The sequence below is a fragment of the Vulpes vulpes genome, chromosome 5 (genome assembly GCF_048418805.1).
Source record: "Vulpes vulpes isolate BD-2025 chromosome 5, VulVul3, whole genome shotgun sequence".
Lineage (NCBI taxonomy): Eukaryota > Metazoa > Chordata > Mammalia > Carnivora > Canidae > Vulpes > Vulpes vulpes.
In genome coordinates, this window is record NC_132784.1 from 35,168,272 (window position 1) to 35,184,553 (window position 16,282).

Consider the following 16,282-nt stretch of genomic DNA (forward strand, 5'->3'; position numbering starts at 1 on the left):
CTATCTTTGTGTCAAATGGCAGTAGTCTGTTTTGTTTTGTTTTTTAAGATTTTATTTATTCATTCATGAGAGACACAGAGAGAGGGAGAGAGAGAGGCAGAGATACAGGCAGAGGGAGAAGCAGGCTCCATGCAGGGAGCCCGACGTGGGACTCGATCCCGGGTCTCCAGGATCACACCCTGGGCCAAAGGCGGTGCTAAACCGCTGGGCCACCCAGGGATCCCCAGTATGTTTTGTTTCTGAATTAAAAGTGGTCACATCTAAGGGTTCACCATCTAGAGTCTTTTGACTTCTATTTTCTTTTTAAGATTTTATTTATTTATTTGACAGAGAGCACAAGCAGGGGGAGTTGCAGACAGAGGGAGAAGGAGAAGCAGACTTCCTGTTGAGCAGGGAATATGATGCGGAACTTGACCCCAGACCCCGAGCATCACAACCTGAGCCGAAGGCAGATGTTTAACTGACTGAGCCATCCAGGCACCCTTTGATTTATTTAAAGTTGACTAATTTCAGAACTTTAATTGTATCTGTAAGATCCCTTTGTTTCCTTTCTTGTATCCTTTTGCCATATAATGTGACCTAATCACATTCTAATAGTTAAAACTTATAGAACACTGACTGCAGGCTAGACCTTCTCCCCACACACTCCGTCTCTGGTCTTACCTCCTCCCTAGCCCCTCTCTTACCCTGCCCTAGCTCACTGGTGGTACCGCTGTTCACGAACACATCAACTGCCTTGCTACTTCAGGGTCTTTACACCTGCTTTTCTCGCCAGATTTTTGCACAGCTCACTCCTTTACATCATTCAGATCCCTACTCAAGAGGTGTCCTCTTCAGACACCTTTCCTGAGTCACCCCATCTAAAATACTACTCCGTGCCTCTCCTAATCTTTCTCTATGGGTTTTTTTCTTTAAATAGAAATTATCACTAATATTAGTTGTTTGGCTACATATTTGTTGTCTGTTGCCCACCAGAATATAAGTTCTTTGAGGACAAGGAGTCTGTCTTGCACATCCCTGTGCCCTTATCTACAATAGTGCCTGGCAAACAGTAGACACTCAGTAAATTTTTGTTGGATGAGAGAATCTCCCTTTAATCCTCAGGGAAATAAAGTTTTCAACAAGTGTGACAGTACCTACTTTTATAGAGGAAGTCATTAAAGCTGAGAAAGTTTCAGTAACCTGGCCAGGAACACACAGCAATGGGGCCAGGATTGAACAGGTGCTCATTTGACTCCAAAGCCCGTCCATAACCTCCACCTTTCTCCTCCACACTAAGAAGTAGAATGTGAACACACAGGACTGTAAGGAATCAAGGGCCTGCTGTGTGGCTTGTGGTTTTTTAGATGAGATCAGCTGGGCCGGAGCCGTTGGTAGGGGAGAGTTGGGCCTCTGGATGGGATGTGGGATGATGGAGGGAGTGAAGAAAGCAGAGCAGGCAACTGTGGCCTTTTCCTTGGCTGAAGAATGGGTTGGGACTTGCTCCTGGGGGAGCAGGGAGGGAGGAGGGCGGCTGTAAGCCTGCATTCCTGGGCCTTTGGGTCGAACGCTCCACAAAGAACTTCTGCCAAGGAGCCTTTGTGGCCTGTGGCTAAGGGAGTCGGGCCTGGCATTCTAACTAAGGCCTGTAGCCTCCAGTTCAGAGCCACCGACAGCTCCCCTGCCGGCCTGTGACTGCGTGCGGCTACAAGGCACCTCGGAGCCAGGGCACCTTTCTCAGAGCATGGGTGTTACTGTGGAAGCAGGAGGGCACCCGCCACCACCGCACTGGCCCTCGCTGCCTGCGGCCGGTGGGGTGACCTCCCTTCCTTGCTGGTGGAAGGGGCGCAGGTAGCCAGGCCTGGCAGGAGGCTCGGCGGGCAGCAGGCCGCCCCCGCCCCAAGCGTCGGGACTGTTCAAAGGTGGCAGCTGGGTGCAGCTTGTCCGAAGGGCCCGGGAACCGAGAGTCCACCGGGCAAAGGAGAGGGGAAGAGAAAAACAGTGGAGAGGCCAGCAGCAGCAGCCAGTGGGGGGCAAGGACAAATCCCTGGGTGGCAGGTGTTGTGGGAGCTTCGCACCTGTCCTTGGAGGAGGCCTCAGGGCTGAGCCTCAGAACCAGCCTGGCGCATTGTCACACAGCCTGTTCCCAAGGAGCAGAGGCGAGTTAAGTGTTTTTCAGATGTGCACAGCATCCCTCTTCTCTTTCAAATACCTCATTTCCACCTCTGAAAAGGTGGCACTTGATTATTCTTGAACCCTTGAAAAGAAAATAGTAACTGCAATTTTCGTCCAAGGTAAAGTTAATTACTTTCCTCATGGCTGTCTCCCAAGAAAAATGCTTTAAGAAAAAAAAAGAAAAGAAAAGATTTTGGTGATGTTAAGATAAGATGTTTTTCCCCTCAGAGTTGAAAGCTCAACCCCTTTGCACAAATACTCATTATAAGATTTTTTTCAGCACAAAAAGTGATGCCAACTCCACCTTTTAAAAACGTGTTTTGCTGGGGCACCTGGGGGGGCTCAGTGGTTGAGCATCTGCCTTCAGCCCAGGGAGTGACCCTGGGGTCCTAGGATTGAGTCCCACGTTGGGCCCCTGCATGGAGCCTGCTTCTCCCTCTGCCTGTGTCTCTGCCTCTCTCTCTGTGTCTCTCATGAATAAATAAATGTAAAAATGTTTAAAAAGTTTTTTTTAAAAAACATGTTTTGTTTTTGCCTTTGATGAAAGTGTTATTTCCAGTACTACCACCACCACCACCACCACCACCAACCCCCTGTGCAAAGTTCTCTCTTGTTCCCGTGACACTGAGTGAGACAGATGCCACATTCACTTGTTTGGACCAAAAATTGTCTACTTTTAAGGCTGATTTGGAGTCTCCTAGGGAAACAGAAAGGCTGGATAAATTTTACATGGTTCAATTAATGTTCATCACCATCCAATTCCTCAACCAAGATAAAAGCATGGCACCCGGTAGGCTCGCGCTCCATGTTCCTGAAGGAAGGGATGTTTGAAAAAAGAAAGCTGAGCTTATCATTGGAAAGCTTTTGAAGCAGGTGAGTCACAACAGTGGAGATCATTCCCCTTCTCTGGAAATTTTGCATTTTAGGCCCTAGAGGTCTGAGCTCTAGAGTCTAGGGTCTTTCTTGCCTCCGGAACTCTAGTCCAGGGACCAGCTGGAGCGCCTCATCTAGGAGCCTGTTAGAAATGCGGACTCTCTGGTTCTACCTTGGACTCACTGAATCACAATCTGCATGATCATGTTAAAGCTCATATTAAAGTGGAAGGAAGACTGTTGGAAGGTACCTGGGCCACTGTCTTCCTGAGGCTCCTGGTCAGGAGGCCCTTCCAGTCCTGGCTTCAGATTTGGGTTGCAGGACAAGCTCCACACTGCATTGTGTGTGGAGGGCTGGAGGCTGCAGAGGGTTCAGATTCTGGCTCTGCTATTAAAGCAACTTCATCACACGGGCAAGGGACCTAAAAATTAAATCAGTCTTATAGAAGACTTACAAGAATAGTACCAAAAGCTTCTGCATATCCCTTACCCAGATTCACCAATGATTAACATTTTGCCACATAGACTTGAACATTTTCTCTCTCTACTGTTATATTATTTTGCAACTAATGGAAGGCTAGGTATATACATAGGTATACCTTTCCCCTTAATATTTCAGTGTGAACTTACTAAGATTAAGGACATTCTCTTATGTCACCGTAACCCCAGGGCCAGATTCAGAGGGAGGCAAGCAACGTCTGAGTCAGTGGCCCCGAGAAGGCTTCCTAGGAGGCCTTGCTTGCCACACCCTAGTCCTGGCCCTGCACACTGTAGTTGCCCAAATCAGGAACCCTAATGTGGATTCAATACTTTTTATCTAATCTACTGTCCATATTTCAATTTTGTGAGTTGTCCCAATAATGTCACAGTTTTTCCATGCCCAACTCATGACCATGCACAGCATTTCATTGTCATGGCTATTGGGTCTCCTTCAGTCTGGAACAGTACTTCAGTCTGCTTTCCATGACATTGACATTTTTGAAAACTGCAGACCAATTCCTCAATATGGGGACAAGTTATTTTTAATCTCTTAATGGTTCAGTTCCACCACCTATAGATTGAGAATAGTTCCTGCTTCATGTTGAATTGAATAAATTCAGACATCTTATAGATTTGACATAGGGCAAGTGTAGGTGGATTTAAAAAGTTAGCTAATACTGATAATCACCTAATCAGTATTAGCTAACATAGTATTGCTTGTCAGTACCATGTTAAGTGCTTTACAGGCATGATATCACTGAGTCCTCCCTACGGCTCAGTGACACAGGCTCCGTTTTTATCCCTGTTTCACAGATGAAGAAACAGACTTATTTGTCTGCTGTCTTATAGCTTAGTAAGGAGTGAAATGGGGACCTGAACCAAGTCAGCCTGCCCCCAAGGGCTGTTTGTTTAGTAACCTTGCTAGTGATGTTTACCTAAAGTGTAAGGGTTTGTTTTTTAAAGATTGATTTATTGATTTGAGAGAGAGAGAGAGCACACAGGGGCAAAGGGAGAGAGGAGAATCTCAAGCAGACTTCCTGCCCAATGTGGAACCTGACTTAAGGGTTGATCTCCTGACCCTAAGATCACAACCTGAGCTGAAATCAAGAGTTGGATGCTTAGCCTACTGAGCCACCTGGTTCCCCTAAAATGTAACTTTTTAAGATAAAATTTACATAACATTAAATTTACCATTTTAATTATTTTCTCCCAACTGTATTGAGATATAATCGACCTACAACATTTTGTAAATTTAAGGTGTATACAACTTGATGATTTGGTGCAGGTATATATTGGGAAATGATTACCATTATAAGGTTAGTTAATACATCACTCAGCTCTCCTAATCACAATTTTTTTTTAGGTGGTGGGAACATTTAAGATCTCTCTTAGCAACTTTCAAGTATATAATACAGTATTGTAATTAAAGTCACCATGTTCTATGTTAGGTCCCTAGAATTTAACTCATCTTATAACTGGAAATTGTTACCCTTGGACCAACATTTCCTCATGTCTCTCCAGCTACTGATAACCACCATTTTTGTGTCTATGAATTTTAACAATTTTGTTTATTTTTATTGAAGAATATTTGATACACAATGTTACATTAGTTTCAGGTGCATGTGTTTTAACCATTTTAAAGTGTGCAATTCCGTGTCTTTTAGTATAGTCACAGTGCTATATAACTAATTCCAGAACATTTCCATTACCTCAAAAAGAAACCGGTATCTTTCAATTCCCCTCCTCTCCTATCCACCCCACTAATCTGTGAATCTTCTTTCTGTTTCTGTTTCCATGGCTTTGAATATACACACAACAAAACACTCCTGCACAAGAAAAAGCTGCTAACTACTGATATACCCGGTAACATTTTGGATCTCAAAAACATCATGCTGAGTGAAAAAAATCCAGATGCAAAAAATTATGTGCTGTAAGATTCCATTTATATGGAGTCTTGGAAAAACCCAAACCCCAAAAACAGGAAGCATGGCAGTGGTTGCCTGGGGCCAGGGATATGGGGGTGGGGACTGACTGCAAAGGGGCAGAAGGGAGCTCTCTGGAGTGAAGGCAGTGTTCTAAATGGGGTTGTGGTAGTGGCTGCACAATGTGTACCTTTGCCCCGATTCATCCAACTCTCTATTTTAAAAAGCTTGTAAATGTAAATTGTACCCCAGTAAAACTGTAAAAACTCAAATATAGCTGTCTTCCAATGGAGTTCAACTCATCAGCGTATCTTCCTTCATAGTTTGGCTCCAGATCTCTTTCCAGCCTCGCCCATCTCCTCAGTGCATTCACTCAACAAACGCTTGCTGTGTGGAAGGCCCTCAAGAGAACCTCTGTCTTCAGGGAACTCACAGCCCAGTTGGTGCAGAAAGGTAGGGCACCCAATCCTGATAAATATCAGGGATCCTAGAGGATCACTGAGTCTTAATTTTTTTCCACTTTATTTATTTTTTTTTAAATGATCTCTGTTGTAAAGCTCGTCATGGGTCACAAACACAGGACCCTGAGATCAAGAGTCCTATGCTCTTTCGACTGAGCCAGCCAAGCACCCTGATTATCGATGGAACCTTAACGGAGAAGAATGAGCATATATGTTCCAGTCACTTTGAATTTCAAGTTTGAATCAAGTTTCAGGTAAATTTTTTGAACAGGTATTCTCGAACATATTCGAGAATAAAAGAAATAAAATAATGAAAAATTTCCTCCCATCTAGTTTCTACCCTACCCCATATATCCACAGTTATTAGAAACACATATTATTTTTCCTCCTTTTAAACAAAAAAGGTAGCATAATATACACATTGTTTTGGACTCTGCATTGTCATTTGGCAGTACACCTTTGAGATCTTTCCATACAGTGAAAATTACCACTCTACTTAGATGGTATTTCATTGTATAAATGTGCCATAACTTATTTATCCAGTCTCCTTTTGGTAAACATTTGAGTTTTTCCAACAGCCTGTTACAGCAAACAATGTTGGCATGTATATCCTCTTCTAAGTGGTGTATTGTGTTTTGTTTTGTTTGTATGTGGCAAGTATACCTTTGGGCATATACTGAATTCTTTTTTCAACCATTCCACAAACACACCAACCATTTCCTATTTGTAGGCTGTTTTCTCTGCCTTGAAAGTTTTCACTTGGGTCATTTTTCTAACCAGCAAACTCCTACTTTACCTCAAAGCCCCGTTCAAATGTCACTTTCTTGTGACAGCTTCTGAACTTCTGCAGGCAAGATTATGAGGTTGCTCCTTCTCTTTTTTTCTCACAGTATTCCATGTCCATATCATCAGAATTACCTATGAACACTTGCCCCACTAGACTGGGAGCTATGGAGGGCATAGGCTACAGTAAATTTATCTCTGAATCCCTTGATAATTGGTACCTGGTAAGTATTGGATAAAATGTGTATTGGATGAATGATCAGGGCTGACAGAAGTGTTTGTACTGCTCTGGCGCTTTGCTTTTAGCTGCCTCTTGGTCTCTGTTAATACTTAGAGGACGGTGGCCAAAGGTGGGTTGTGATTTTGTGATTTCCCTTCCCCTCCCACCTAATTCCTTCCTTCCTGCCTCCACCCCTTTCCTACCCTTGGGATTCTGTCCACAGCTGCCTTTGTGGCCCTTGCTGGACCTGGCATGGATAACGGTTACTACAGCTTTTTAGTAAAAATTAAATAAATAAATAAATAAATAAATAAATAAATAAATAAATAGTGGAGCATTGACTCTACCTATCTTCTCTTGTCCTCATCAGGTCTTTGGCCTCCTATAAAGCTGAAAGCACAAATCACTTGAGAGTCAAATGCGTCTCAGTCACCCTCAAACATAATTTCCTACACTTTAAGCCAACGGAGATGATAGAGGTTACTATAGTGCTTTAGGAATGTGGGAAATGCCTATGGTGTTTAGGTTAATCAATGTTAAATGATTTTCAAGGGCAATTTAGATTCTTTTTTAAAACGCTGGGTTAACTCTGAAATGTCATGATGCTAACTCATGCCGAGCTGTCAATTGCTAGGTCACTTCCACATTAAAAATTATTCTAATATTTCTTCCTTGCTGGGTAGTGCTGGAGGTGGGAGCTCTCTGTCTCCACCTCTGAGATGGAAAGGTGAAAGCTCTACCTTGTCCTTACTCTGGGGAAGTTCCAAGTTGGGGAAGTGAGCCTTCAAAGAAAACAAAAGGGGAAGAAAGCTTTTAAGCCTTTGCCTGCCCAGGTCAGAGATGTATATAGGATTGAGATGTTTCACCTGAAGATGTCTCAGGAAAGATGGTAGCTTAGGTCCCTTGGAGTGCTTTGGGACTGTGGTCTTCAAAATTTCTTGCTTGCATGTCTCCTAAAGGAAATTTGAGAAACTGTGTTTCTTCTTGTACTTTTGAAGGTCGTATCTAAAATGTTTCATCTTAAGTTTAAATAATGGCAAAGTTTGTTATTTCTGGCATAATAAGTATTGGCATTTTAAAATAAGATCGCTACATCATTCTGGAAGGGTATCCAAGGGAATCTAAATATCATAATGTATCTATCATCCACTTAAAAATACATGAACAAGCTTTTCTTTAAAAAGAAATTATACATCACTCTTTTTCTCTTATATTTCCCTTATCTTATATTTCTATTCCACTTGCACCTCAACATTATAATATCAGATTTTAGGCTGGAAAGTCTTCTATTGATCAGCCTATCATATTTCCCTAAAAATGTTTTTAAAGATTGTATTTATTTATTTGAAAGAGAGAGAGAGCACAAGTAGGTGGAGCGGCAGGCAGAGGAGAGGGAGAAGCAGGATTCCCGCTGAGCAGGGAGCCCAATATGGTCTCCATCCCAGGACCGTGGGATCATGACCTGAGTGGAAGGCAGATGCTTAACCCACTGAGCCACCCAGGTGCCCCTCTCTAATTTTTAAAATTTTAATTTTTGATTGAGTCTCTAAATTTAAAACAATCACCTTGTGTTATTAATACAATTCTGAATACCTAATTGATATAAAAACCATAAAATATTATAAATTTTGATGAACTCTTAAAATTGGAATTTAGAATATTTTTGCTGGAATAAGATATGGTTCAGATCAACTCTATCCCTAGTTTTCACTGGTTATGGATAGAAGCATGAAATACCTCATTCATTTATTCAACAAATATTTATCAAGTACCTCCTATTTGTCAATAGCAACTCTAGTCACTTGGAATATATTAGTAAACACTATGGATAAACCCGTGCCCTCATGGAACTTATATTCTAGTGGGGGATAATAGACGATAAGCAATAAGCAGAAACATAAACATGAGCAAATAATATAGCATAGTAGAAGTGCTATGAGGAAAAATAGAGCAGGTAAGAGGGATCTGGGGTGTAGGGTAGGGACCAAAATGAATTGCAATTTTATTTTATTTTAATTTTTTAAAGATTTTATTTATTTATTCATGAGAGACAAAGAGAGGCAGAGACACTGGCAGAGGGAGAAGCAGGCTCCATGCAGGGAGTCTGATATGGGACTCAATCCCAGGACACAACCTACCTAAGCCAAAGGCAGATGCTCAACCACTGAGCCACCCAGGTGCCCAATGAGTAGTAATTTTAAAAAGGTTAAGGCGAGCCTCATTGAGAAGATGACATTTGACCAAAAATGGGTAGCGAGCTAGCACTGCAGATGGGGTGAAGAGGGGGCAGGAATGTGTGCCAGGCAGAGAGAAGAGCCAATGCAAAGGCCCAACTTGGGAATATGGGTGGTATCTTCTGGGATCAATACAGGAGGTTAGTAAGGCTGCAGTGGACTCACCCGGGAGAAAACAGGAAGAGATTACAAAGGTAATGATGGGGTGGGGTGGTGGTGCAGATCTTGTAGAACCCTGTAGACTCTTGTACGGACAAAGACTTTTACTCTGAGTGAAATGAGTCATTGCAGGGATTTAAGCAGAGGAGTGATATGATTTGACTTCTGTTTTAGAAGGATCACTCTGGTTATGTTGAGAACAGACTCTAAGGGGCAAGACTGAAAGCAGGGAGAGTTTTTGGAAGACTAATCCAAACATGAGATGATGATGGCTCAGACCAGGGGGTAGGCATGAGGATGGCAAGGGACACTCTGAATCTGCACTCGCCCTGAGATGTAAAAGAAAGACGGAAGTCCAGCATGACTCTAGGGTTTTTGATCTGAGCAGTTTGAAGGATGGACTTGTCATCAACAGACAGGAAAATTGGTGGGTTGAACAGGTTTGAGGGAGACTATTTTTCAGTTTGTGGCATAAATTTGAGATGTACAGTAGCCTGCTAAGGTCTGGGTTGAATTTAAATTTGGAAATGTCATCATATATGAGGGATGATATCATATATCTCTGATGGTATTAAATGTTAGGAGATTTAATGAGATCACAAATGAAATGAGTATAGATATAAAAGAGAAGAATCCAAGGAATGAACCCTAGGTTATTGCAAGGTGAAGAGGTCTGGGAAAAGAGAATCAACAAAGAAGAAATAAGACAGGGAAAGAGGGACCAGTGATGAAGGAGAAAACTGAGATGATGTCGTTTAAAAAAAAATTAAAAAGGTGAATCAAGTGACTAGCTGTGTTAGCTGTTACAGACAGGTCAATTAAGATGAGAAGTGTGAATAGATCACTGGACTTAGGCATTGCTGACCCTGCCTAGAATAGTTTGGATAGAGTGGTAAGGATGGAAGCATGAATGGAGTCACTTTAAGAGAAGGTGGGAGGGACGCCCGGGGGGCTCAGCGGTTGAGCATCTGCCTTTGGCTCAGGACTTGATCCTGGGTCTGGGGATCGAGTCCCACATCAGGCTCCCTGCATGGAGCCTGCTTATCTCTCTGCCTGTGTCTCTGCCTCTCTCTCTCTCTCTCTCTCATGAATAAGTAAATCTTGGGAAAAAAAAAAGGGTGGGCGACCTGCTCAGCTGGATACCTAAAATATGCCACGTATGTAACTGTGTGTGCATTGTTACCGTTGTTCCATATGTATGTAGTCACATGTAACATAGGCATAGTAACATAGTTATCATAGGCATTGTATTTGGCATGTTTTGGAACTTTATATATATAAATTGTATCATATGACATGTATTCTGCTACAGAGGGAGGAGAACTAGAGACAGAAAGTATAGAAAACTCCTTTAGAAGTTTTGTTGGAATTGAAGCAGAGAAATGGGGCAGTAGCTGACAGTGGAAGTGGGTTAAAGAGATTTTGTATGATTGGAGAAATTACAGGCACTCTTAAGCTGATGGGAATGACCCAGCAGAGAGGGAAACATTGATAATTAGAAGAAGCGGTGGGTGGGGGGGGGGATAATTGCTGGGGTGATGGTGATGATCTTGATTAGGCAAGCCAAGATTGGGATTTGTGCCGCATGGAGGGACTGACTTTAGCTAGGAGCTATGGAAAATTCAACTACATAATGGAGAGTAAAGTGGAGAAGAGATTACAGATGTTGATACGTGGGTACGGGTTGATGAGATTGTGGGATTCCGTGGTGATTTTCATCTTGTTGCTTCAATTTTCTCAGTGAAAAAGGAAGCAAGGTTATTAACTGAGAAATGAAGATGAAAGGGGAGGTGTACGTCAGGTCTGGAATGCAGAAGGATGGAGGAGGGAAGTGGGATTCTGGAGCACCACTGAGGGCCCAGTGGAGGGTAAAAGTGATGAAATTAAAGTGAAACTCACTAGTGTGATTGTGTTTTGCTCCAGCCACTTTCAGATGCAGGGGTACTGGGGTGGGGCAGGTGGAGAGCTGGCTGGATCAGGATAGTGGTTTTGGCCAAGCAAGCACAGCCAAGGGGGAAGAAAGTCCCAGGGTTGAGGGTGCATGCAAGGGAGTGATTGCAATGATTGGCCAGGGGCTTCAGCTGGGTAAGGATGGGAGCGACTGGATATGTACTTTAAACAATCACTACAAGGAGATTTGGAGTATGAGATGGTGTTCAGAGTATAAGGTGTTTGAAACTGTGATTATGATGAAGTTGCAAAGTTTGATAAGGCTTCTGTGAGTATGCCTGTGGGAGTGAGAGGCTGAGTTAAGGAGGGACAGATCCCTGGAGGAGAAGTCAGCCCTGAGAGGTCAGGGTATTGGAAAGATCATCCACATGTGCACTAGAAGCACCTAGGATTGGACAGAAGTGATATTGGAGTGGCTGACAGGAGCAAATGGTGAAAAACTGAAGGGGGATGAAAGCAGCAATGAGGGATACTGGACAACACGATGGAAAGCTGCAGGTTAGTGGGGGGGGTGGTCTCTTGAGGAGCAAGGGGGACACCTACCTCTTTCCAGGCACAGCCCGTGAGGCTTATGGGTGAAAACACAGCGGCCACTACTTGGGAGGGGGCCTGGGATGCACTGTCCCAGAGGAAAGTCAAGTTTCCCTCAAGCGAGAAAGTCAAGAGAACCTGAAGAGAAACTCCGAGGAGGCTGGGACTGCAGGGATCATTGTCGGCATAAGTAGATACGGTGTACTGGGCTCTGACTTGGCCCTGCATGGCCCCTGCTTCCTGGCATCCGAGCCCTTATCTGGGCTCCTTCCCTTGAGTGAGGTGGGACCTGTGAGGTGCCTCTGGCCAACAGAGCACGGCAGAGGTGACCAGGTGCGTGTGGTCATGCACACATTGTTATGTCACATATGGTCGTTACCAGCGTGTTACACGGAGACTCTCCCCTTGTGGCTTTGACGAGGCAACTGCCATCCTGTAAGCCTCCCTGGGGAGGGGGGCCACAGGACAAAGAGCTAAAGCCACCTGCAGCTGACAGTGAGCAAGGGACTAAGGCCTTGGGTCCTGCAGCCGGGAGTCTGGAGGTGCCTCCTTTCCCCGCCAAGCTCTGGCCTGTGATCCTGCAGAGGACCCAGCTAAGCCGCGCTTGAACTGCCGACCCATACGACCTGTCAACTAATAAATGCGTGTTGTGTTAAGCTGCTAAATGTGTGGTCAAATTGTTGCACAGCAAGAAATAGGTAACACAGATGGGAACGAAGAGGCTTAGTTACAAGGGTGTTGCTGTGGCTGAGGTGGGGCTGGAGCTCAGGCTCCAGATAATGACCTAAGCTGTGATCAAGAGTCAGACGCTCAACCAGCTGAGCCACCCAGGTGCCCGAGAGCCATGTTACTTTTAACTCCCTCTGAGGTAGAAGTAGGAACTTAGGGATTCCCTGGGTGGTGCAGCAGTTCAGCACCTGCCTTTGGCCCAGGGTGCGATCCTGGAGACCCGGGATTGAATCCCACATCGGGCTCCCGGTGCATGGAGCCTGCTTCTCCCTCTGCCTGTGTCTCTGCCTCTCTCTCTCTCTCTCTGTAACTATCATAAATAAATAATAATAAAAAAATTTTAAAAAAAAGAAGTAGGAACTTAGGAGCCACCTGCTGCTCTGGTACCCCACCACCCGGTTAGACCTTCCTTCAGCTTTGCTGATAGCAAAGAACTGGGAACCACCTGACTCGCAAAGAATTTATAACCCGTTCATTCAGGTCACTTGCTCTTTCATCAGACGCCAGTTTTTGAATTGTCCCTCTGAATTGTCCTGGGGGTTTTACATCTGGAGTCGGGGTGCCTGGACGACTCCGTTGCTGCCTGCGTGACTGGATTTCAGCTAAGGTCACGATCTCAGGGTTGTGGGGTCCACTTGGGCTTCTCTCTCTCTCTCCCTCTGCTCCCCCTCCCACCCCCACATCCCCTCTAACTCTAAAAAAAAAAGTAAATAAATACATCTTGAGTTGATGCACCTGCATGAGAATGTCGCTTTGTTCCGACATATGGGAGAATGACAGTTTTGGAAGAGGATGCTCTGTCCTCAGGTGACTTCTCAAGCTGAGCCATTGTGTTAAGTAGTGCACTAGCAATGGGAGCTCTCTAAGTGAATTCCCTTAAAACTAGTCTTGGAAAGTCTTCCTGGACCCAGGAGCAGGAAACACGGGAGATGACGGCGGCGGGACACACAGGAGTGCGGGATGCTGTGGTGGTGGGGGGCAGTTCGGGAATGGGCGGGACGCCGTGTGGACAGCCGGGCGAGGACAGCTTGGGAACGGGCGGGACAGCGGGGGGGGGGGGGGGGGGGAGGGACAGCGGGTGCGGGGACGGGTGCGGGGACGGCGGGGCGGGGACAGTGGGTGCGTGGACGGCGGGGCAGGGACAGTGGGTGCGCGGACGGCGGGGCGGGGACAGTGGGTGCGCGGACGGCGGGGCGGCGACGGGTGCGGGGACGGCGGGACGGGGACAGTGGGTGCGGGGACGGCGGGGCAGGGACAGTGGGTGCGCGGACGGCGGGGCAGGGACAGTGGGTGCTCGGACGGCGGGACGGGGACAGTGGGTGCGGGGACGGCGGGGCAGGGACAGTGGGTGCGCGGACGGCGGGGCAGGGACAGTGGGTGCGCGGACGGCGGGACGGGGACAGTGGGTGCTCGGACGGCGGGACGGGGACAGTGGGTGCGGGGACGGCGGGGCAGGGACAGTGGGTGCGCGGACGGCGGGGCAGGGACAGTGGGTGCGCGGACGGCGGGACGGGGACAGTGGGTGCGGGGACGGCGGGGCGGGGACAGTGGGTGCGGGGACGGCGGGGCGGGGGCGGGACGCCGTGGGGACGGCGGGGCAGGGACAGTGGGTGCGTGGACGGCGGGGCGGGGACAGTGGGTGCTGGGACGGCGGGGCGGGGACAGTGGGTGCTGGGACGGCGGGGCGGGGACGGGTGCGGGGACAGTGGGTGCGGGGACGGCGGGGCGGGGACAGTGGGTGCTGGGACGGCGGGGCAGGGACAGTGGGTGCGTGGACGGCGGGGCGGGGACAGTGGGTGCTGGGACGGCGGGGCGGGGACAGTGGGTGCTGGGACGGCGGGGCGGGGACGGGTGCGGGGACAGTGGGTGCGGGGACGGCGGGGCGGGGACAGTGGGTGCTGGGACGGCGGGGCAGGGACAGTGGGTGCGTGGACGGCGGGGCGGGGACAGTGGGTGCTGGGACGGCGGGGCGGGGACAGTGGGTGCTGGGACGGCGGGGCGGGGACGGGTGCGGGGACAGTGGGTGCGGGGACGGCGGGGCGGGGACAGCGGGGGCGGGACGCCGTGGGGACAGCGGGGCGGGGACGGGTGCGGGGACGGCGGGGCAGGGACAGTGGGTGCGGGGCCAGCGGGCGGGGCCGGCGCGGGTCCGGGCGGGGCCGCAGGGCGATGGCGTACGGAGGGTCTGAGCGCTTCCCCGCCACTAGCTTGCGTCGGGCCTCCCCCGCCCCCGGGGAAGTTTTTTCTAGGTGGTAAAAAATAAAACAGAAATTCAAAAGTATGCAACTTGTACGTGTTTTCTGAAACTTTTAAATATAAAAGAAATGCGCGCATCTTGGAAAAGTTTGAGGCAGGTAAGTGCGCACTGCAAAGCCGAGTTTCGCCCCACAGGTGGCCTCAACAGGTGCGTGGCAGGTCCTTGAGCGCCGCCCCCATCGCAGTGCCCCCCGAGCCCCGTCCACTGGCCTCCGTGACCCGCGGCCACACTCCCGCACGGGCTGCCGGTCCGTGCGCCGCGGAGCCCGGAGGGGACCCTGCAGGTGGCCGCTCTCGGGGCCGCCCGCCGCCGGGCAGCGCACCGCGCCTGCGCCCCGCGCCTGCGCACAACCCCCCCGCCGGCGCTCCGCGGGGGGCGGGGCCGCGGGAGAGGCAGCTGCGGGGGCACGGGCCGAGGCCTGCAGTTACCCGGATGTGGTCGCCGTGCGCGCATGCTCCGTGGCCTCCCGACAAGTTGGCAGCAACAACACGGCCCTGGTCGTCGTCGCCGCTGCGCTAGCGGAGCGGCTCGGGTGGCGGGGCCCGCGTTGGCGCCCGCGCGCCGTCCTCGGGAGGCCCTGCCCGCCGGCCCTTCAGCGGCGCGGCCGCCCGGCGGCGGGAGCGGCTAGGGGAGCCGGGCGCCCCGCGACCGAGGGCCCCCCCCGCGCGGGGCGGCCCGGGAGCTCGAGGCGGCCGGCGGGCGGCGGCGGCGGCGAGGAGGGGCGGGGGCGCGGGGGGAGCGGCGGCCCGCGGACGGGCGGCGGCGGCGGCGGCGGAGCCCAGGTAACGGCCCCGTGCCCTCCCCTTCCCCGGCCGGGCCCGCGCCCCCCCACCCCCGGGCTTCCCCGCCCCGGGGCGGGCTCGGGCGGCCGGTGCGTGCGTGTGCGCGTGCGCGTGCGTGTGCGCGGGGGGCGGGGCGGGGGCCGGGGGGGCCGGGGGGGCCGCGCGCCTCGCGTCCCGGGCCCAGCGCCCCCGCGCCCGCCGCGGCTCCCCTGCCGTCGCCGTCGGTCTTTGTTGCTCCGAGGACTTGCGCCCGCCGCCCCAGCCGAGCGCGCCCGAAGTTTCCCGTTTCGGGGACACGTCGGTGCTGCCTTTGTCCTCCACTTTCCCTTCCTGCCGGGGCCGCTCCGGCGCTCGCCTCGGCCTGCGCTGGGCGCTCTCGCGGCTCGGGAGCGGGCGGGGGTGGGGGGAGGGAGGGAGCCCTCCCGCTGACCTGCGCCCGCCCCTCCCCCGCACCCCTCCATCCCTCCCCCCTCTCCTGATGAGCACCTGGCCGCCCCCCCAGCCTCCATCCCTCCACCTCTCCACCCCGCCCCTCCACTCCGCCCCCCCACCTCTCCACCCCCCACCCGTCCACCCCCCTCCATCCCTCTACCCTCCACTCCTCCACCCCTCAATCCTTTCCTTAATCAGCACCCGGCCGCCCCCCACCCCACCCCACCCCACCCCACCCCCAATGAAAACCCAAAGACCCAGTTTCTCCCGCTGCTGGGACTGCGAGCGCTGGGCGTGAGGCTCTGTAGGACGGACG

At 50.0% G+C, this 16,282-nt stretch overlaps 1 protein-coding gene across 8 annotated transcripts in view; it reads left to right on the forward strand.

The window, feature by feature from the left end:
* Positions 1-2,479: 2,479 nt before the first annotated feature.
* The window catches only part of SMAD4 (SMAD family member 4), a 66,983-nt gene continuing 53,180 nt past the window's right edge, over positions 2,480-16,282 (forward strand). For 2 of the 8 annotated variants that reach the window (XR_012001545.1, XM_072757859.1), the window contains exon 1: positions 15,686-15,835. The gene's annotated coding sequence lies outside the window, so the exon portion shown is untranslated. Of the gene's footprint in view, positions 3,028-5,751; positions 5,882-5,985; positions 6,144-15,396; positions 15,535-15,685; positions 15,836-16,282 lie in introns of those variants that run through there. The other 6 variants (XM_072757858.1, XM_072757861.1, XM_072757860.1 and 3 more) reach the window with 6 other exon arrangements.